Below are 24225 nucleotides of genomic sequence, written 5' to 3' on the forward strand. Positions count from 1 at the left end.
AGTGAACAGATGAATTACTAATTTTCCTTTCTTCTGTCGGTTTTGCCATGAATACTGTCTAAATGGAGATTGAGGGTGTTGGGTCCTTGGACTTTTCTTGAGATCTAAGCACTTTTTCCACATTAAGCTGTCGCTGGTTCTTGAAAGACTGCCAGCCTGAGAGTCTGGCTCTGGCCAGTTGAACAGTTCTGTAGTCCTCTAGGAAACAAGGTATGGATCAGGAAGGAGAGAGGGAAATCTCCTCTTTCTCATGATTCTTGGGAGCCAATGCTTATCTTTCATTTCCTTCCTGAGGTCTTAACCTTCAAGGGTTGCTTCTGAAACCTAAATCAGGTTAAACCTAAATCACTTTGGTTTTGATAATGATCCACCAGGGTGACCGTGCATATGCTACAACCCTGAGCCTCAATTTCCTGTTCCTTTAAAGGAGAAGAATAGTTGTTCCTTGAAAGGATAGTGATGAACAGAATTTTATCTTAGTTATATTATTTTTTTTTATGGAAAAGGTAGCATGTGAAACCATTGTGTGGGGGGGTGGTTGACTGTCAAGTCATTATGTTGACAGTCTGAGGAGCCGGACTGCTAAGATCCAGAAACTTGACTGCTCACCAGTCTCACAACTTTGAGTAAGGGACTACCTTGTTCATGTTTGTGACAGATATGGTAAAGATACTCTCTCCAGAAGACTATGGAGATTAGCATGCTTATGTGTGCAAACAATGCTGAAAATTCATGAGTTCTCAGTTCAGTAAAGTTGAGAGATGCTGCTGAGGAGGACAATGAGTGTGGTGGTGATGATGGTGAGCAACAGCAACATCAGTGGCTTAAAGTGAAGGAAAGAATCCGATTCAATTCAAATCCTGATCCTCCCTCTTTGAGCAAGAATAGTATGCTCAGTGTCACTGCTTCAGTATCCTCATCTCTTAAATTGAAAATGCATAATATCTGTCTGACAGAATTGTTCAGTGCGTCGTCATACCTGGTGTTGGGAACATGAGTACCCCAAAACCTTTAGCTACTAATGTCATTATTAAGGGTGATGTTAGCAAAGCCTACATGGCTTTTACAAGGCTGGGGAAGGATAAACAAATAAACAAGATAAATCAGAAGGTTGTCAAAATGATGACTTCTCACTGTTATGACAGTTTTCTCTACATTTTGGGTCTATCTTATCAAGTCTCATAGCTGTTCTTTGTCTTTGCTTCTCAATCTCCTTTTCATCCGTTCGGGTCATAGGTACTCAGTGCATATTGTGTGCCAAGCCTGGGATTAACCCTTCATGTGGGCTATCACACTGAATCCTTCCAATATCCTTGCATAATAATTACAGCTTCTAGGTGAGAGTTGGGAGGCACAGAAAAGTTTAGTTACCTTGTCCAAGACTATAGAGCTAAGAAGAGAGCCTGGAACAGAAATCCTGGCCTTGGCAATTCCTTTTGGTGTATCCTCTCTGCCTCTCATTTTGTATTTCTGGACAGCTGAGCCCATCAGCACCATCTAGGCAATCTCTGTTGATCCAAATTTTAATGCATTCTGCTCCTTCCCTGGTATACTTGTAAGCCTCTTTTAAAAAATTTGTTCTGTGTATATAAAGTAAACAAAGTTCATAGATTTTACAATACAAATTTGGACTGGAGATACTTCCCACCCTATCTTTCCTCCTACCTGCATGTCCCAGCCGCTTCCTTTTTTTTTAATTTTTACAATGACATACTTTTAATTCACTTCACAACCACAAAATTGATGCTCAGATAAATAATTCAACAAATAGCAAGTAGAAAAAATCCATTATTCCTCAAGAGGTCAGACAAAGGCTGCAAATAATAACCAAATGTTGAAATGTCATATAAATTACATTTTGTGCTGTTTGTATTGGTTTCCACAAATCGGAGAAACATGGTATCAGTCTTCTGGGAATTGGCTTATTTCATTAAGCCTAATGGCTTCCAGTTTCATCCATTTTATTGCAAAAAAAGAAAAAAGATTTCATCCTTTTTTATGGCTGAGTAGTATTCCATAGTGTATTTATACCACATTTTCTTTATCCAGTCATTGACTGGTAGACATATGGGTTAATTCCATTTTCGGTTATTGTGAATTGAGCTGCTATACACATAAGAATATAGATAACTCTCTCATAGTGTAGATTTAGACATTATCAAGAGACCAGGTATGTGGCTCAGTTTGACTTTTAGGAATAAGATGCTTCTGGAACAGTGGTTCTGCTAGTAGAAAGCAGAAGTACATAGTTTTAAAATGTTAATTTCCAGCATCAAGCGATGTGACATGTGAATGTGCTGTATCCTTCTTGATTTTCTGTTTCTCAGTTTTGCAACATGAGTAATAGCATTAATAGTACGTATTTCAGGAAGTTGTTGTAATCACTGACAATAAATGATGAATGCCTGGCAACATCAGCTTTTACCAGATATAGATTGCTATGGAGTGGGATAAGTCAGAGTTGATTATCTTAATGCCAGAAAAATTGTATGATTGAATTTCCAGAATTTGGCCTGTGTCAGGGTGTTAATAGCTTTCCTCATTGAGCAGAAGGTGCCAAAGAATTTTCAGGGTCCATAAATTTTGCTTTCTAGTCTCTAAGTCTCAGTTCTAAGCCTCAGCAAGAGGATGCTTGCTGAGCTTTGCTAGAAACATGGAAAACAAAGACGCTACCTGCCAGTCATTCAGTGTTGTTTCCTACAGGATTGAGATATGCCTCTGAAAGTTTTGTGCAGTGTCAGGGGTTGAAAGAGAGAAATGTTAGAATTATGAGAGATTATTTATTCTCAAAAACTTAATAAGCCACTTGTGGAACACTGAGAGTTGCTGTTGTTCCATTTCAGGGAGGACAGAGGCAGTGAAAGACTGTTGCATTATTCTTCCTTGCCTGAGTTTAGATAAGGTATAATCATGTGGACACCTGTTCCTACTTACATTTTTTGATGGAATTGAGCCATTAACTCCCCTCTGGGAAACTATGAAGTCAGACAGAAAGTATGATTTGAAATAATTTTTATTATTTCTAATCAAGAATTTGTTCTTAGTAAAAGTTGATAAATTCCTAGCCTTTGTTGGCTTATTTTAAGATGTGAAAGAAACGAATTTCGTGCATTTACAACAAAGCCAAGATTCTATTCTTATAACTTCAGTCAAAAGCAGATGAAACGATTTGAACAATATCCAGGATCTAAAACTAACCAAAGCCAAAACTCCCTTGATACATAGATAATTTTTGCTTTCTCCACAAGATACCTCTGGAAAGGAACAAGAACTAGCAGTAACAGAATTCAAAATTCATAGTACTGTAAGACATTACAAAAACTCTAGAAGATGTTAAAAAGTTATGTTGCTTGAAGAAAGTTTCCCTAAAACCAATGACACCAGCATTCATGATAGAATCCCACTGTTACGATCCAGATTTGTTAACTTTTCCCTGTCATCTGCCATTTCCAAGTAACTTTCTTTCCCAAGTATAAACCTTTCTTAAGCCAGTAATTCTCAACTGATTGGCTCCACATTTAGGTGGTATGAAACATTTTACAGGAATGCCATTGCATTTTATTACACAATATAGGGGAAGGGTATGTGCATCTCAGAGCTATTGTTTTCAGAGAACTTCATGTCTTTTCTCTTAATTCCCATTGTTTGAGTCAACCTGACCCCAGTCCTAGATGTGCGTGTGTGTCAAACCTCTACTTAAGGTGTACAGCATTTCTTTTCCTTTGGCTAGGGAGTGCATACATGACCTGACTTGGGCCCGCAAAAAGTGAACCCTAATTCAAATTGTTGGGAATAGATATTTCCTCTGTAGTCTTCATTTGAGTATGGGAGGATTTAGATATGGAGCTGAACGTGGATGGGAGATGAAATTAAATCTAGCACAGGGTAGAAGGAAGGATGGAACAGGCGCAGGAGCAGAAAAAACTGTGGTATGGTGATCTTTGAGTTTTTGGGTCTAGTTGTTTCAGAAGCCACCTGACTTCCTCAATGCAAGCTAGTGACTTTGCGTTAATATGGAGTCAGTTTGGGCGTTGGTTTTCCTATTTATTGTGATGGACTTTTCCATTTTAGCATTCTGAGTGCTCTATGTCAAGACAGCTGCTCCCTCTGTCCACTGCAGACAAGAGTCCTGCCTGATGCAGATGTGAAACATGTTTCCTTACAAATGAGGATCAGTGACATTACATTAATTGACTTAGGTACTTGATGGGACATGGGTTATTAAGATTTGGCACAATTTGAAGTAAGAAATTAGATCATGGAGAAAAACATAGATCAAAGACAAGGCAAGAAACAAAAATGAGGTCTTCACAGGAACCTCTGGAGGACTCTGCCACTGAATATCTAAAATGATGAAACCAAAGCCATAATGAGCAAGAGCTAATCTGTAAATGAAGGAATAGAGCCAGTCCTGTAAGTGTGTCTCCATATAACAATAGCCAAATTTTCCTGTATTATGTCATTGTAATTATCGATGGTTAAGAGTTAGTTTGCGTATTTTTAAGAAGCCATTTAAATGCTGATTTCTTGACAGTTTAAGGCGAGGAGTAGTTGGTTTGGCCCTTGACACAGTCCCCCTTGTGAAGCATAGTTTTGTGCAGACTTGCATTCCCTAAACTCCCCACAAGGAGATTTAGAATTTGCTTATCTTAAGTCTTCCTTCCACATAATGCAATCTGAACATGGGTTATAGTCAGATAGTTTTTGGAATGAATAAGTTGGAATACTCTGGGAGCACAGATATCTTAGAGAATTGAAAATTTTACAATTTGGATATTTCATTGAATATGGATTCTTTTCAAATTGATACATTTTAGGGATATTTTGAAGTGGATGGATTGCATTTGCAAGGGTTAGAATTATCTCTTGGGGAAGGAAAAGCTGCAGATAATTTTTCAGTATATGGGTCCTAATCTCCTGAGATTTGTATCTGCAAAAAAGAAGCATTTGAGAAATGGTGGATTGTGTGTGTGTGTTGGTGGGGGTGAGAAGTGTTAGCAAAGGAATTGTAATGAGATTTCTTTTTTTAGAGAAAGAAAAAAATAAATATGGATAGAGATCCGGAGAGGAAGAAAGAAATATGTCACTCTATAAAAAGTCAAAGATCTGTATTTCTGTACTTCACAGGGCAAAAGGATGATTCTAAAGCTGAAGATCAAATTCTGTAACTCTGTGACTAAAAGGTCATTGTAGTTTTTTTCTTTACTGGAACTTGAGTTAATAGTTTGTAACTTTTAAGTCTGACCTAATTGATATTTGGATTTAAGTGTTTCAGGGTGTTATATACATGTACACAATTCATAGCGTAAGATATTTATATTGATGGTTTATATATCATGAGATTAAGCATATATGTGTATGCATATACATTCATTCTTAAATGTATTCATATAAATACGTGCATATGAGTTCAGAGAAGTTTACACAAATGTTGATAGGTAATTGTATTTAACAACTTAACTAAGTGTAAATTCCTTGATTATGACTCAGTAGTACTAAGTCTCTTTATAGTTTAGCATTGAACTCAAAGACCATGCAGAGTTAGAGTCAAAGAATTCTGTTTCTTGGGATTTCATCAGGATCTACTACCAGTTCAAAAAGACAAAATATTCTTGCATCTTCAAAAATGAATGACCACAAGATTCTCATGTACAAACGAGGCTAATCGTGTTTTTAGAATGTTATGCTTTCATGTTATTGCTGTCTTTGCTTTGTTTGTGAGTCTGCTGCATATAGGGGAATAAGAATACGACACACCATTTAAGACCATGGCTACATGGCTTAAATTTTGATTCTGCTGTTGTTAGTACCATAAACTTAGCTTCATTATCTTGTGGGCCATTATTTTACAAATGTGTTTCATAACAGTAGCTTTTTAGTAATTGCTGTACATGAGATAATACTAGTTCATAGAACGGTGCCTATTGTACAGTGAATATTATGCCCTCCTCATATGACCCCAGCGATATCCCCTTGAACAATAGTCAGTGAGACCAGAAGTGGCAACCCACCTCAAGAATATGAAATTGACACAGTTATCAATGATAATTTTAAAAGAGCTGGAAACTCAAAAAATAACCTATAAAAATAAGTACAGAGGCTGTCAGATTTGAGGCATGGACACTGATGGGCAATTAGAGAGAGTTTTGTTGGGAGGAGATTCATGGATGCAAATATTGTTCAAAATGCTTTACATGTATTAACACGTATTTATAAGTAGCTCAAAGCAATAGTGGATGGTAGATACTACTGTTATACCATCTTACTTCTGTAACATTTTATAGAAAATTGAGGCATAGCATGGTTGAATTTAAACCCAGAAAGTTCTACCTCTGGGACTTTGCCACTGTGTTCTTATATACTGTTACAAAGTAAATGAGAAAGTGAGAAACAAGAGTGGAGGGAGGAATACAAGGGAGAGCTTGTCCCTAACTGCACATCCTACAACCTGCACTTCCTACACAATAAAGTTTCTTCTGTTTTATCTAGGTTGAATGCTTACTGCTATTGGCTAAATGATGGCCAAGATTTCCTGTTCACTGATAAATGGGGTCTAAATGGACCAAAGGAACATAATACTTATTTTCACAACAGATTTCAACTTTGGTTCCTGAGGTCCCTGCAGACCTGTCAGTCAGCCAGTGCTCCAACACAGAAGGCTGAAGAAAGAACTCATGTACCCAAGATCAGATGGAAATCGGGTTCAGGATCCAGTCAGCCAGAGGAGAAGCCAGAGCACAGGCTATTGTTATTGGAGATGAAATAGTTCAAAGCACTTTAAAACAAGGTTTCCTGAACAGATGGCACCAAGATGCAGTTGCTGCATCTCAGTGTCACCTCAGATGATTTGTGCTCCAACTTTTTGGCTTCTGGAAAAAAAAACCTCAGTTTCAGCAGTTAAAATAAATGGGCAGTTTGAGTTGGGCAAGAGATATTTTAAATTAGGAATTCAGGCATCTCCATGGCAATCCAAGTCACCAAAATAGGTCAGAGCCAGACTATGAATTTTTGAAAAAGAAAGACAAATCATTTGGAAGTTAGGGAAGCAGGAAAGAGGCAGCTTTGATGTTCTGAAAAAAAAAAGAAAGAAAAAAGAAGGATCCTATTTTGTGTTTCAAATGAAATGTGGTTCACTGAAAGCTTTAAAGAATTAAAAGCATTCCATCCAGTAACCTGATGATTTCTCTGTGCAAATACATGTCATTTAAGGAAATGTCAAGGAGAAAGGGGAGAAAAGTCACATTTAACCAGTCAAATCAGGTAGTGAAGCATTGTCACCAAAGGTCTCAGACCCTACAGTTTCATTTGGTTGTCCCAGTATTTTGTCTCCTTTCTCTAGTTTTAGCTAAGTTTTGCTCAAGTGCTGGAGCCACAAGAAAGAGCCAAATTCCAGGCCTGTTGGCAAGGAGTTGTGCTTCATTCCTCACATATGACCTCAGTTTCAGAATGAATCTGTTTCAGTAGAAAGAAATAAGCAAAGATACAGTGCATATTTGTTTGGCTCAGACCTTTTCCAGATGAAGGAAAGTCAAGGCAATGCATGTGGAATAAGATGGATTCCCCTCCAAAATGCAGTGTTAAAATAGAGAAGTTCATGACCACATGTCAAACTAATCACCTGCAAAGACTTTCCCCAATGTGTCTAATCCCTTTTACCAATAAAACTAATTTGAGGAATGGCAAATGCTCTATGAAAATTAAATGATTTTAAATGCAATGTGATTATTACCTATGTTATCTCTGATCAAGAATCTTTGGTCTCCTCACTTCACCCCCTCCTCCTTCATCTCATTCTCTTCTTTCATGTCTTTTCCCTTCTCTCCTTCTCTGTCTTACCCCATCTTCCTCCCTCCCTCTGTCTCTATCTCTTTCAAATAAATAAAATAAATATTTATAAAAATTCCTTTGACTTAACATTTTATTTCCTCTTAGAAAATATTTATACAAAAAAGTGTCACGGTCATTCTTTTCATGTAATTACAAATGAAGTAGTTGCCATGCATGTCCTATAGCAAGTCATTCTTCTAGTAGTAAGGACATCTTAGGGAATCGAATATGCAGAAGATACACACTTAAGGAGATTAAAACCTAGTAGGGGAAACAGGAAATTAAATTCAACAAAAAAATAAAAGTGATCATATATGATACATCTGCTACATAAAAGATTAAAATAACCACAGAGCGGGCTGGTTTAGGGTAGGCTTTCTGGGAAAATGGCCCCTGAGTTGACAGCTGGGTGAAAAGCAGGCAGTTCTACAAAGTTCTAGAGAAAGAATCTTCCAAGAAGTTCAAACACTGTGAACAGAGGCTGGAAAAGATGAGTTTCATGTATCTGAGGGAAAAGAAGAAGGTAGGTTTGACAGAAAGCTAGTGGATGATGGGGAAAATGAAAAACAGAGATCACCCTGTAGTCCACAGGATGAATTTCAGTTATGCTCAAACATAACAGGAGACCATTGGAGAATCTTGCACCAGAAGGATGATATAATCAGTGTAAATCTTGGAAAGAAAACTGCCCACTATGCAGAGGATAAAGTGCAAAAAATATAAAGCAAGAAGGGAAGCCAGGAATGATTCAGAGCTCATGAGAGTGACTTGGAAGATGGAAGCTGAGAGCTTCAAGAAGAGTGGCAGCAATGGAGTATGAAGGGGTGCTAGGATTTGGGACAGATGTAGGACTGGTAGGACTTTTGATGGATTAGATGCGGAGTGCCATAGAAATGAAGGTAGAGGTGTAGCTTTATGTGCTTTACCTAGGAAACTGGTTAGCTTTCAGCTCCATTTTAAATTGTAGGAAGGTTGGACATATGACTAGAAGGTAAGAATTCTCTTGACCTCTGCATTTGAGCAGATTATTAGGCTCTTAAATGAAGATGTTGGGTAAGCAATTAGTTATCAGAGTCTGGCTGGGGGGAAGACACCTGATTAAGGAGGTTTCTGTATGTAGAGGTGTTTCTGAAGCCAGAGACTAGGGTAAGAGAATGTCAGCAACGATGATGAGAGGGTTCCAGGTAGAACTCTGGGCCGTTGGAGATCCCACAGAAACAGATAAAAGGTCAAATGGGAAGAGTAATTGGATGTAGACATACAATGAGAATTTAAATGGAGCAGGCAGATGATCATTGTATTTGGCAAATGTAAATAACTGGTAGACTTAATATGAGCCACTTATATACAGTGAGATTAGAGGTGGGTAGAAAAATCGTCCCCTCATAGTGAATAACGAAGAATACTAAGTGCAGATGGGAGTACAGACTATGAGTGGAGATGGAAAGGGGGATTGGAGAAAATAACAGTAAAATGGTTTGTTAAAAAATTACAGAACCAAGATAAGATTCATTTTAACAAGGAAAAAGCTTCAAAAATATTTTTAATTAATTTTTTTAAGTTAAGGTGTATTTTCTTGTAACTGTAACTAACTGCCAAAGGAAATATTGAGAATAGAGACAAACTAGCAATAATTGGAATTCTCCTAATCAGTTTCTACTTGCAAAGTTTACTGGGAAACATCATAGTTGATATTCCACATATTGAAGTGCTGTGCAATTCTGTGCTCCCCTGCCGATCAGCTGTTTACAAAGAGATAATTTTGTCAATTTGCAAATTAGCTAAGGCCCATGTTATGAAAGGGATTGTGTCTCCTCAAATTCATGTGTTCATGCTCTAACCCACAACCTGACTGCATTTAGAAAGAAGACCCATAGTGGTCATTAAAATTACATTGGGTCACAGAGGGGAAGCCCTGATTTGATGGGATGGTACCCTAACAAAGTAAGCAAGAGATACCAGGAGTATAGACACGTGCAGAGAAAAGGCCACATGAGGACCCAAACAGAAGGTTGCCACCTGCAAGACAGAGAGGTACAAGGAGAAACTAAACATGCCAGTACCTGCATCTCAGACTTCCAGCCTCCAGAACTATGAAAGTTAGGTTTGTGCCATTTGAGACACTCAGCTTGTGATATTGTTACAGAAAGTCTTAGCAAAAACATGCTGTCTGTTGTACTTATCATAAATGTGCCACCTAATAAAATGTTACATCAAATGAAGAAATTGTGCTACAATGTTGTTTTATAAAAAATGTAGCAAAATTCTTTTTGAAGTCTTTTTTTAACAAGCTGCAAACAAGTTTGCTTGTTGAGGTTGGCGCAGTCTTGTTTCACAGTAATCCTATGCCTGCAGTGTTGGCTTCCCGTATGGGCGCTGGGTGGCGTCCTAGCCATCCCACTTCAGATCCAACTCCATGGTTCTGGTCTACGAAAGCAACAAAGGATAGCTCAAGTCCTTGGGTTGCTGCACCCAAGTAGGTGACCTCGAGGAAGTTCTTGGCTCCTGCCTTTGGATCAGCTTAGCTACTGCTGTTGAAGCCATTTGGAGAGTGAATCGGCCATGGAAGACCTTTCTGTCTGTCTGTCTCTCTTCTCACTATAATAACCTGCCTATCAAATAAAAATAAGTAATTTTTTTTTAAAAAGTATTGCTTGTCCGTGATTAGGAGTTGTGAAGTACAGCAAACTAAGTTGTCATCTGTAGCTTCCCATGTTGAGTAGTCAGCTCAAATCCTGCTAGTTCTGCTTCTGATCCAACTGCCAGTTAATGTGCTTGGGGAGGTAACCAAAGGTGACCCAGGCACCTGCCATGCCCATCGTACATAGGAATGGGCGTGTCCTCAGCCTCATCCTGCCTTGGCCAACGTGGCCATTGCAATGAACCAATGGGTGAGCAAATATTTCTCTCCCTTTTTCACTCTTTTCCTCTCTGTCACTCTGCCTTTCAAAATTAATTCATCTTTTTTAAAAAATGGGGAAACATGTGAAAAGCTAGGACTCTACTCTCAGGTCTCTATATCTTCAGGTTCTCTGAAGAAACTAAAATGAAAATTGATAGATGACATAATACACACAAAAGATGAATCAGAACTGAAATCTTTCTTCTGTAAAAGATTGGTCAGTGAATGAATATGAACATGCTAGTTTAAATTATTAGTACTTATGACTTACGGTCCAATGCTGCTTGACAGCTGTTTCAGATAAGACACACTGTAAAGTATGTGAGAAAGTGAGACGGGGTGCAATTCAACATTGAGGAGAAGGAGTCTTTGGAAGGAGCATGGCCACTTTCACAGGATGAGGGTCTGTATGATGTTGACACATTGGCAGAATCAGTAGTGGAAAGATGAGGCTGTTCTCATCTTTTTTTAAAGATTTATTTATTTTTATTGGAAAGTCAGATATACAGAGAGGAGGAGAGACAGAGAGAAAGATCTTCTGTCTGAAGATTCACTCCCCAAGTGACTACAATGGCCAGTGCTGCACCGATCGGAAACCAGGAGCCTGGAACTTCTTCCGGGTCTCCTACATGGGTGCAGGGTCCCAAGGCTTTGGGCTGTCCTCGACTGCCTTCCCAGGCCACAAGCAGGGAGCTGGATGGGAAGTGGGGCTGCTGAGATTAGAACCGGCACCCATATGGGATCCTGGCAAGTTCAAGGTAAGGACTTTAGCCGCTAGGCCATCGTGCCAGGCCCAGGCTGTTCTCATCTTCACTGTTCCTCCCACCTAAGAATTGCTGAGGCCAAGCCAGCAATAAGCAGCAACAAGGTTATTGGAGGATATTTGAGGGAAAGGAGAAAGTATGAATTACCTGTCCTGAAGCATAGAAAGGTTAACTCACTAGAATAATCCATAGAATGGTTCTGCCATATTTTAAAAATATTTGTTTTACTTGAAAAAATGAATTATGCAAAGATTTTCCATACAGTGGTTCACTCCTCAAATATCCAAAATAGCCAGAGTTGGGACTGGCCTAAGACATGACCAAGGAGCTTTATCCGGGCCTCCAGATGGGTGCGAGGGCCCAGGAACCTAGACTAGCTCCCCTGCTTTCCTAAATGCATTAGCAGGAAGTTAGATTGGAAATGGAGAGGTAGAATTCGAACCAACTCCCATGTGGGATGGTCTTGCAGGTGGCAGCTCAATGTAGTATACCACAATAGCAGCCCTAATCTTACCATGTTAAGTGCTCATCAGATGTTAGTGATCATGAATTTGAGATGAGCCAACTTATGTGCCTGTTTTTCATTAGTAAAACTTAACTACAAAGAAGCCAGTGTATTTTTTTTATCATTTTATTTCAGAATAGTTACAGGTTTATAAAAACATTGTGAGGTAACATGAGGAGTTCCCACATACCCTACAACCAGCTTCTCTTATTCTTAACATCTCATACTAGTATTATATATTTGTCATAATTAGTGAACCACACTCAGCTGCTGAAAGTCAGACGTTAACAGAGTGGATGTTTGACTTAGCAGTTAAGCCACTGTTTGGGATGCCTGTCTCCTATGTTAGGGTCCTGGTTTCATTCCTGACTCCAGCTTCCTGTGAATACAGAGCCTGGGAGGTGTTGGTGGTGGCTCCAGTGCTTGGATCACAGCAATCCACGTAGAGAAGAGCAGGATTGAGTTCCCAGCTCCTGACCTTGTTCTGATCCAGTGAACCAACAGATGAAAGCTCTGTTCATGTTTATCTGTCTGTGTCTCTCCCCCTCCACCTCCTCCTCTCAGATAAACAAATTAACATTAAAAAGAAAAAAGAAGTAATTCCAGACATAGGGCTTCTCTGAGTCTGAGCTCAGCTTGTGGCTTTCATTTGCAAGACCTTTCCTTTCCTTTCCCCCTCAGCATCTTTGCATGGCTTCAAGTGCCATCTGCTTCAACCCACACTCATAAAAATAAGAAAAATGATGCTCTGAAACTGACATAGGCTCACTGACTGGGAGCACTCAGCCAGAAAATTGGAGCCCACAGTAAACATTCTAGGGTAAGCTTAGGGACATTTCCTCTGTGTGACACTTAGTCTGAAATGGTGCCCAAGCAAAGGATACTTAAAATGTATAGAAGCTTTATGTGCAAGTAAATCAATAAAGCAGGTTGGAGAACCTGCTTCGAAGTTCAATTTGGAACTATTTGTATAATATACTGACTTCATATTACAACCACATCTAACTCATCAGATCTGTTGAAATTGTTAAACATCACCATGTTACTAAGGTGCAGAACTGAAGGAATAGAGTAGGCCAGCTTTCCTTAGCAAAATGACTTTGATTGATGTTATGTTCCTATGTTCTGGAGTCGGTGTTTGGATTGTGCTTCTCTCTGATACTTCTGCTTGTCACTTAAACCTGTCTACCAAGCAAACATTCAATCTTGATGGCATGTAGAGAAAACAACTTGTTAATTTCATGTTTTGTTCCATATTTGAGGCACTATGTAGTCCAAGGAGAAATTCAGCTATTTAGACCCACAAGTGCCCTTTATTGATTTCCCATATATTAAAACAAGTGCTTGAGCTAGATTATCTACATCTTAACTGCTGCTAACACACACTTTATTCACAGCAATTGGAATCAAATTGTAGGTAGTGATCTGTTTCTTATTCTTGTATTCTTTTTCTATTTGGTTAGAAGTCTTCCCAAACATAGTTTAAATGCCTACATAATAATTTAATCATACCAGTTAATTATGTACATGTAAGTATATATCTATATATCTCTTTCTATCTGTATGTGTATTTAAATGTGTGTGTGTAGCATCTATTGCTGGGATTTTGCTGTTACAAATAATGCTGACAAATGGGATTTTTATACTTTTTAAAAATATTTGATGGCTTATTTATACTTGAATCCTAGGAATACAGCTGCGAGGTCTGATAGTGTGGACTTACTTGCTGAATGAGAGTGTGATTGTTTCTCTAAAACATCTATAATACCAGGACAACTTTCGTTTTCTTCCTTGTAGATGGCTTGTTTTCATTTTTATTTATTTTTGATTGAGTACTTTATTGTACATTTTTCATTACCTCAGAAGCTATAAATATTTGCTTGGATCTGTGTAGTGTGTGCTTGTTTTTATTAATACAGTGTAGTGGTTAGGAGCATTGATTTGAAATCAGACTTCCTAGCACTTGGTTCTGGCTTTGCTGTTTGCTTCATGATATTGGGTAAGTCACATAAGCTCTTTGTAAGTCAGTTTCCTTATCTTATCATTTTATGAGGTTATGTTAATGAAATTAACATCAATAAAGTGTTTAGACAAGGGCCTGGCATAGCAAACACTCCAGAATTCCTTATTGCTGTTTCTTTTCTGTTGTGCTGATGAATTCATCTGTGCCTTCTTAAAGTTTCCTTTTACACTGAGTTGCACTTTTCTATATGTACTTTCATTACTTGCCCCAGCTTTATCCTTTATAATTCCTATAACTTCTCACATATATCTCCTTTCTTCTCTTTCCATTCTTCCTTCTCTTTCAAGTTTTGATCTCTTAGCATAACTTAACTTCATTGATTTACTCCTCAGATGTCTTCAGTAGCCAAAAAGGGTCATACCAAAATTAAAAGCTAGGAACTTGGTCCAGGTCTCCCACATGGTTAGTAGGGTCCAAAGTACTTGTTGCCACCTAAGGAGTAGATTAGCAGAAAGTTGGAATTGGGGGCGGAGCTGAGTTTGAAGCAGCTTGAGTTTGATATGAGATGCAGACATTGAAAATGGAATCTTTATTTTGTTGTTGTTGTCATTTTTTGAAAGATTTACTTTTATTAGAAAAACAGATTTATAGAGAGAAGCAGCAGAGAGAAAGATCTTTCATCCACTGGTCCACTCCCCAAGTGGCCACAATGGCCAGAGGTAAGCCCATCTGAAGCCAGACGCGGGAGCTCATTCCAGGTCTCTCACAAACCTTGAAATGTTCTTTACTATTTTCCCAGGCCACAAAAAGGGAGTGGGATGGGAAGCAGAGCAGCCCGGACATGAACCAGTTCCTTTATGGGATCCTGGCAGTTGCAAGACAAGGATTTAGCCACTAGGCTATTGCACTCAGCACTGAAAATGGCATATTTAGCCATTAAACCAAATGCCTTCTCCTGCAAAATATTATAATGCAACACTAATATTATAATGGCAATATTAATTCAAACACTAATGTAATGGCAATACTATCACTTAATAAAATGGCTCAAAGTTGGTCAGACACTGATGTAAAGCACGATGCTGTGAAGTAGGAATCATTTCCATTTTAGTGCTGAGGACATGTTTAAAGGTGGTGATTTGCCATGGTAACACAGGTACTAAGTGATGGAATTAGGATGTGAACTCAATTCTGTCTGACTTCAGAAGCTCATCCTCCATTTAAACCTCCACCTTCGGCTGTCTTGAGGCCTTAAAATCTGAACTCCCATTTTAATTTTGCTTCATTTGAGACATGGAGCAGTTCTTATTCAAAGTCTCAAAAGTTGTTGATGAGTGAAACCAAAAATGCAAATGTATTTAGGAAAGTTACCACAAACTTCATCACAAAAATCAAGAAATTGACAGTTAAATAGACCAGTAATCCTGTGTTCTCTCTGATTAAGACAGCTTTTAGGCAAAGTACAAAATAAATAGATTACAGGCAAGTAAATATATACATAGATTCTCAAAAATGAACTGTACAATAGAGACTAGTATACCAGCAAGTACAAAACTTTACAATACGTACCTCTACTCCCAAATAAAAGTAGTACTCCCAGTTAAACATTTATATATGCCTATTCACACCAACACTAAATTTTTGTGTTTGCCTAACCCTACCATGCCATGGCACATTTAAATAGCAGAAAATTAAACTTGTAACTGTTACCAAGGGACTATATACTACTGTGATGATATGGGGGAGAAATAGCCGGAGGGAAAAATGAGGGGAGGAAGGAAAGGAGAAGGATGAATCCCTATACCTACAAAACTGTATCATGTAAAAGAAATGAAAAGAAAATATAACCTGAAGACTACTTGCTATAACACAGCTTGATTTCCTTGTACTCAGTCAGACATAAAAAAAATTCTGAGTATCAGTGAGAGTTCACCTGGCAATCTCTCATTCAAACCTACATCCTTGAGAACACTGTGGAATGACAGATGCTAGGTATTGGAGGTAAGAATGCTGAGAATAAAGTCCTAGTCTCCCCCTTCCCCTTGGAATGAGCAGGGGGAAGTGACTTAATCTCTATAATTATCAGTTTCTTATTTCAGCATATAGTTCTGACAATTATAGATCATTTACTTAAGGGATAGTCAAAAGAAGGCAATGTGAAATGCAATTTGCAAATCAGATTGCAAAGTGTATTCAAATGTTAGTTTCTATACTTAATATGCCGCATTTTTATCCTAAGTTTTTTTCATGAAAGTCATACTTCTTTTAACTGTGTTTTTGTGCTTGCAATCATTCACTAATCCATATATCCAGTATTTTTTAAGATATATTTTGTACTAGGTAGGTTATAAGGAACATACAACAGTTAGAGGGATGCACATTTGGTGCATTGAATGGAATGCTGCTTGAGATGATGCATCCCATGTCGAAAGACCTGGATTTAAGTCCTGTTTATGCTGGGCCCCCAGTGGATACACATCCTTGAAATTAGAAAGCAGGGCCCAATGCGGTAGCCTAGTGGCTGAAGTCTTTGCCTTGCATGCACCAGGATCCCATATGGGCCCTGGCTCATGTTCCGGCTGCTCTACTTCCCTTCCAGCTCTCTGCTTGTGAACTGATAAAGCAGTAGAGGACAGCCCAAAACAGCCTTGGGACCCTGCACTCGTTTGGGAGACCTGGAAGAAGCTCCCTGGCTCCTGGCTTCAAATGGGTTCATCTCGGGCCATTGCAGCCACTTGGGGAGTGAATCAGCAGGTGGAAAATCTTTGTCTCTCCTTCTCTCCGTAAATCTGACTTTTCAAGAAAATAAATAAATCTTTAGATTTATTTACTTAATTACAAAGTCAGATATACGGAGAGGAGGAGAGACAGAAAAGAATGTCTTCCCTCCGATGATTCACTCCCCAAGTGAGCCGCAACGGCCGGTGCGCGCCGATCCGAAGCCGGGAACCTGGAACTTTTTCCAGGTCTCCCACGCAGGTGCAGGGTCCCAATGCATTGGGCTGTCCTCGAGTGCTTTCCCAGGTCACAAGCAGGGAGCTGGATGGGAAGTGTAGCTGCCGGGACTAGAATCGGCGCCCACATGGGATCCTTGGGCGTTCAAGGCGAGGACTTTAGCCGCTTTGCCACGCCGCCGGGCCCTAAAATAAATAAATCTTTAAAAGAAATTTAGAAAGCAGTCGTTAGTTTGTCTTCAAGTTTGGTGTCTAAAGGACATCAGTTTATTGAAGACTAAGCTCCTTTTGCCATATTAAACCTGCTTTCTTTACTCATCTCCAGCTCTGACTCTTTCCTATTGATAGCAACTCTGTCCTTCCAAGTACCCAGAACAAAATCTTGAAAGCAACCTAAACTTCCCTTTTATCTTTTGCATCGCACACGCAACTTTTCATAGGATCTTATTGGCTCAATCGGCAAGATCTGCTGTAAATCAAAACACATCCTCAGACACCACTGCTCACCTATTCTAAGCCACTATATTTGAACTGCATTTTCCTCAAATGACCTGCTCAATACCTTTACACTCCTGATTAACTTGTCTATCTCACTGTAGAAATCATTACCTTCTGGTCCATGTTTTCTTTACCTGTCTTTTTTGTTGCTTGACTTAACAGAATGTAAGTTCCAAGATGACTGTGGTGTTGTATTATTTTGCTTCGTATTTTTCTATTTATCATCTACTGTGATTACAACACCTAGAACAATGCCTGCTACATAATGAACACAAATAAATGGATGCTTTGGAGAGCTTACAGAATGATTGCATATTCATCTGTGGAAACTGGGGAGAGCCCCGAGTACATCATACACTGTAGGAACTGTGATTCTTAGTGTGCTCGGCAGGGATACTGAAGCCAAGCCAAAGGAAGATGCCTGCATTCCTGCCTCCCCCCAACTCATCTCCTTCCCATTCTTTTTTTTTTTTTAAGATTTATTATTTTTATTGGAAAGGCAGATATACAGAGAGGAGGAGAGACAGAGAGGAAGATCTTTCGTCCAATGGTTCACTCCCCAAACGGCCGCAACGGCTGGAGCTGAGCAAATCCGAAGCAAGGAACTTTCTCCAGGTCTCCCACATGGGTGCAGTGTCCCAATGCATTGGGCCGTCCTCGACTGCTTTCCCACAAGCAGGCCACAAGCAGGGAGCTGGATGGGAAGTGGAGCTGCCGGGATTAGCACCGACACCCATATGGGATCCCGGTGCATTCAAGGCGAGGACTTCAGCCGCTTTGCTATCGCGCTGGGCCCCTTTCCTTCCCATTCTAAGTCATTTGGCCATGATGCCCTCAGGATGGTCCCCTCTGAAATTCTCTTTGTTTTCATAATTGTGATTAAAATAACTTCTGTGACAAAATCCCAGCATCCTCCTTCATGGCAAAGTAGTTAGTTTTATTTCTATTTTGTCAGAGGGAGTATCATTAACAATTTGCTTTATTTTGATAGCTTGAGGCTGTAATTAGTTTCTACAGGGAAATGCACCAATTAACACAGTATTTGCTTCTTGGCTTGAATCTAAATTGAAATTGAAGGAAGCTGAGAAAATTTTAAAAGATTGAACATTAATATTAGCAAGAAGTTCACCCGCCTATGGTTTAAGGAAACTGAGTGATAGCTTAGCTACTTTCATTTTCAGGAAAGGTTCTCCTTTTGCCTATCAAGCCCCAAGACTTCTGATCAGTGCCTATCTCATTTATGAACTTTCCATTGTCTGAAATCCTCTCCTATTGATATAATCACATAACAGGCATAGGTACTAGTTTTACTATTTTATTTGCCCAGCTATATTAACATTAGAAAGAATTTGGAATACCATGTAGAAGTTTGAGAACAGCATATACAGAGCTAGCTAGCTAGATATCTAGGACAAGTTTAATTTAAAAGTTAGAATACTATAAATGGTAAATTTTATATTTGACAAATGGAAATATGAATGTGTATTCACATGTACTTATGTTTGTATAGATATTTCTCAAAAAATAAATGGAAAACTGTAGGAGGACATTGTGACCGTAGAAGGTCAGTGAGCACAGGATTACAGTTGGTTGGATATTTGGAGGAGAATAACCAAATGGCTACCTTTTGTATACCTGATGAGATATCATTTGTATAAGAACAGTTGAGTGGAAAGTAATATACAAGAGAAAAGGACTTCCAAACAAAGGCATAGAAACAGTTGATGGTTTTGTTGATGAACTAAGTATCTCTACCCTAATCCTGTATGACCCTCAGTGTATAAAGTCTGATGCCACTAATAAACTACGGCTTTTGACCATCAGTCAGGGTCCACGTGTGTTATTATCGGCTCCGTGCACCAAGTCCATCGCTGCAGGACAGCGACAGAAAACCATTAATGATATCATTATCTACAAGAGTGAGGGGAAACAAAGAGAATGGGAATAGTATATGAAGGAGATTCTTACTTCATACATTCTTATATGTTTTCAAATTAAATAGTTGAATGAGGAATGTATTGTCCAGTTTTTCTCATTGTTTTACAAAAGAGCTCCAGTACTAAACATATGTAAGACCTAATGCAAGGCTAAGCACTTAATAAATAATATTGACTGGTTGCAAGTGGAGCTATAGGGCAAGTGTATTTTGCAAGACAAAGCCAGCTTGGGTACTTTTCTTCTACAAAAGAAAGTTATCATGTTAGTTACAATGTGCTTTCCTCAGCTCCACATCCTGCCCAATCTTCTTTTCATGCATTTGCCTTATAGAATAAGGTCGAAATTCATGCTTCATTCTTCTTCTTATAGTAAAAATTAGAAGAATATAATGTTGCATAGTCTGTATGGTTCTGTTATAAAAGTTTTTCTTTTAAAGTATATTTTCTTTGCAAGTGTATTGGCTTAACCTCAAACTGGGGCATCCAATATAGGTACCAGCTCATGTCTACTTCTACATGTTTGGGACCCTACACCCTACTACCATGTGGGAGACCCAAAAGAAGCTCCTGGCTTCAGATCGGCTCAGATCCGGCCATTGTGGTCATTTGGGGAGTGAACCATTGAATGGAAGTTCTTCTCTGCGTCTGTTCTTCTTTTCCAAATTATAATAAATAAACTTTTAAGAAAAAGTTTTCCTTTGTGTTTTTTGTTTGTGGACACCTTGCCTCTGTTTCCTTAAGCCTAAGCAATTAAGTTTACTTGATAACTGAGGTCAGGCTTGGAGGAAAAGTGTAGTTAGGCCTAATCGGTTAAATGCACACAGGCTAAATGAGACAGAAGTTGATTGAAATTTCCGACTGATTAGTAAGAAATGGATAGGTCATTTACATTATCTGAATATTTGTATCCTCATCTATAACATATGGGTGATGACTTACACTTGTTGGGATTGCTGTGATGCTTCCATAATGTAAGAGAAGTCAAGTAGATGGGTCATATTGTGTCTCATACATGTAAATTCCCAATAGATGCTAACAATGACTTGTTTTATTTTTATATATTAATTTCCAGTATATTCAGGAGGCTCGCCCTATACCCCATTGAGCATGCTAACTTGCCCCTTCGCAAAGTACAGATTAAGACATTAAAGTTCAACTGAACTTGAACTGTGGTTATGCAACAAGGTGGAGGAATCCACGATGGTGGGAGGGTTTGGGGAGGGGTGGGGAGAACCCAAGTACCTATGAAACTGTGTCACATAATACAATGCAATTAATGAATTAAAAATAATAAATAATTTTAAAAAAGAAAGACATTAAAGTTACTTGATATGGCTTAAGTATCTGCTTTGTTAAGGTATTCTCATTAAAAACCAAAAACGTAGGAGTTTTTGACTCCTTAGTTTTATTGCAGTATCATTTGATTGCAAGATAACTCACTAACAGCAGGTATGAAATACAGTGGAAACTGGAAGGATTAGGAAGAGTAATTTTGGAGCTTAGGTTTCTCGTCCCCAAGAATAGAAAAGCCAAAAGAAGGCAGACTTTGGCAGATTAAGGGTGTATTTATAGATTGGAAGGTGGGCAGGCAAGAAGCATCCAACAGGAACCAACACGGAGAGGTGACTGGAACAGAGGACCAGAATATAAGGTTCCTACCTCATGAATTTTCCAGGCAACCCCACAGACATGGCACTGTAAAAACTGTCTGCTGTCAACTCAGGCAGTTGACACCCAGGGCTCTGCTTGTAGAGGTGTATCTCACAGTGAGCCACTAGTTTTAGCTCCTTGAGTTTTGGTCACTGAACTTGAGTAGATCTTACTGACAGACTACAATAAGTAGCTCATAAATCACATCTAGGCTTTGAAGTAGGCAAGTGCTTTGACAAATTACTTTAACCAAGTGCATTGTAGCTTGAATTAGAGAAAACTGGACCTAAAGGTAGATACAAAGAGTGAAGATTTCTGTTCTAAATCAGCAGTGAGCCAAGGTGGAGTAGGATTGCCTTCCCTCCAGGGATTATTGATGTCTGGGGCCATGTTTTTGAATGACACCAAGTCCATATCCCAGTAATAGTTGCCATCGTCTTCAGAATTTCCGTAATCATTGATTTTCTCTACAAGTTACTCCATTTTGTCTTTGAGGACTTGAGATCTGATTATATCTACTTTTCCCCACAGTTAATTCTGTTTCGCAGGGGTGTTGGATAAACAAGTGTCTCTTCCTGAGTCAGCAGGTGTCACTATTGACCAGTTGGAAATAAAAATGGTAGACTTGCTAAGGGTAGGGTAGGTCCACCACTAATAAGATGGAAAAACTGAGGTTAACATTTCAGGTGAAAGAGCTGTTGCCTGAGATCCACTGATTTCCTGTTAGACAGCTGAATTTCTCAGACAAATGTGTATTTCTTCATCACTGCCTACCTGCAGATGCATGTTATCTATAGCTCTTTATGGAGAATGGAGCTGAGGAGATGAACTCCATGGTCCCACTTTTGAGTTTTAGTGATTTGAGAATTACTAACAGCATGAATTTCTAATTTCCTTTTTTCTGATTACAACTAAATATGATCCATCCAGATTAACTGCTAAGTGCATCATGTGTGGTACATTATAGGACCAAAAGCCTTTCCTCCTTTGGTCTATACCTCACATATTAAACTTGATTACAGAAAAATACATCTCAGAAATAATCAGCTAAGTAAACCATGCTTGCAGTTTAAAATTAAAATGTAAGCATGGAAAGAATCTCTGACTGAATCTTCTGGGACACTGTTCTTTCTTACAACAGAGCACTCAAAATAAAGCAGTTTGTTGAGTGTGTTCATGCGTATCCTTTTCACTGGATATTGTAATATGCAATCTCTGTACTTCCTTTTGTGAGCCTCGTTCAATCACTGTCTGCACCAGAAATTGAATTCTAAGATTACTCCATCCTCTGTATTTTTTCTCAATAATTCCCTTGTTTATCTTGGCATACATATACTTTTTTTTTAATGGTTTGACTGTGAGGTTCTGTTTTTTGTTTGTTTGTTTGTTTGTGTTTTGAGAAAAGAGAAAAGGATGTTGGGTATCACACACACCCCCACTCCCAACATGCTTCATTTCACATAGGGTTATGATGTTGGTTAGCATTACTTGATTCAATTTCGTTATTGAAGCTTTAAGAGAAATTTCTTGTGTAGAAGGGGTACTTAATAAATACTCGAGGGGCAGGCATTTCAGTAACATAACAATTACCCCCTCTTGGGCAGACATTTGTCCTGGTGGTTAAAGCACGTATGTCCTGTATTTCCATGCCTGAGGTGCATGAAATTGGCACCACTTCCAATTTCAGATTCTTGTTAACGTGTGCCCTGAGTGGTAGCGGAAGAGGACTCAAGTAATTGGCTTGTCGCTATCTAAGTGAGATTCATGAATTGGGTTCCTGATTTTTAGGTTATTTATGCCTTTGCTAGTCCTGACTGTAGTCATTTGAGAAGTGAACCAGCTGATGGATAATTTTTTGTCTCCATCTCTCTCTGCATTACAGATAAGTAAACGAATAAAATGTTTTTTTAAAAACATTAAAAAAAAAACCTTTAAAATACATATTTAAAAAACATTCGAATGTTGTCCTAGCATTAAAAGAGTTCACGAGTTCCTTGGTTGGCTGGTACATCTCTCCTTCTTCACAGGGTGGTGGAAGAAGTGGCCCTCCAACAGTGCTTTGAGGGACCTTTTTGACTGCCTTACTGGTTGGTGCACCCATAGACTTACCATTTCACCAGAGCAGTAATCAGTGGAGAAGAGTCAAATCCCCAACAGAAATGGAAGTGCTGTTAGGAAGAGGAAAGGACTTGTTGAGTGTTCCCAACATAACAAATATCCACTTCAATGAGAATAACATTGGTGCTTTCAACAGAACAAAAATAACTAATGCAAGTGACTAGCACAGAGGAGTGAGGTAAAAAGCTGTTTGTTTGTTTTCCAAAAAGATAACCTGACAGAGCCTCTCTCTTGCACGTCTTTTTCAAGATTTCAACACTTAAGTTGAAATATTAACTCTTAATATACTACCTAAGTTTAACTGTGACTGTGTATTACCCCATCCTTGATGACATGACTTTCTCTTCCTGATATCCATCAGCTACAGAGAATAAATCTCATTCTGCCCAAATCTCAACTTTCCTATGAGTAACTCTGATCCCATCAGCTAGAAACTGTTAGTCCCTCTAAATTCCCACCAATTTATAAGTGCCTTTCATAAAATGCTGACTGCATTTTTATTTTTTAGTGACCTTTTAAATCCTTATGTTCTCTAAAGGTAAAAATGATCAAAATCTACATAAGATAAATATATACATTTTGGGCCCGGTGGCGTGGCCTAGTGGCTAAAGTCCTCGCCTTGAACGCCCCGGATCCCATATGGGCGCCGGTTCTAATCCCAGCAGCTCCACTTCCCATCCAGCTCCCTGCTTGTGGCCTGGGAAAGCAGTTGAGGACGGCCCAAAGCCTTGGGACCCTGCACCCACGTGGGAGACCTGGAAGAGGTTCCTGGTTCCCGGCTTCGGATTGGCACAGCACCGGCCGTTGTGGCTCACCTGGGGAGTGAATCATCGGACGGAAGATCTTCCTCTCTGTCTCTCCTCTCTGTATATCTGACTTTGTAATAAAAAAATGAATAAATCTTTAAAAATATATATATATATACATTTTAATGTGTAAGTGTGCATTTCTTAAAACAGATTCAGCTTAGCACTGCGAACAGATGAGTTAGTATCTGTAGTTTGAAGCATCTGTATTCAGTGAGAATTTTGCAACTGCTTTGCAAGGATCATAGAATTGCATTGGGCTAATGTAAGTTGTCATTACAGTGGCTCTCCCAAAGCAAAC

This window comes from Ochotona princeps, chromosome 19 (assembly GCF_030435755.1).
Source record: "Ochotona princeps isolate mOchPri1 chromosome 19, mOchPri1.hap1, whole genome shotgun sequence".
Taxonomy (NCBI): domain Eukaryota; kingdom Metazoa; phylum Chordata; class Mammalia; order Lagomorpha; family Ochotonidae; genus Ochotona; species Ochotona princeps.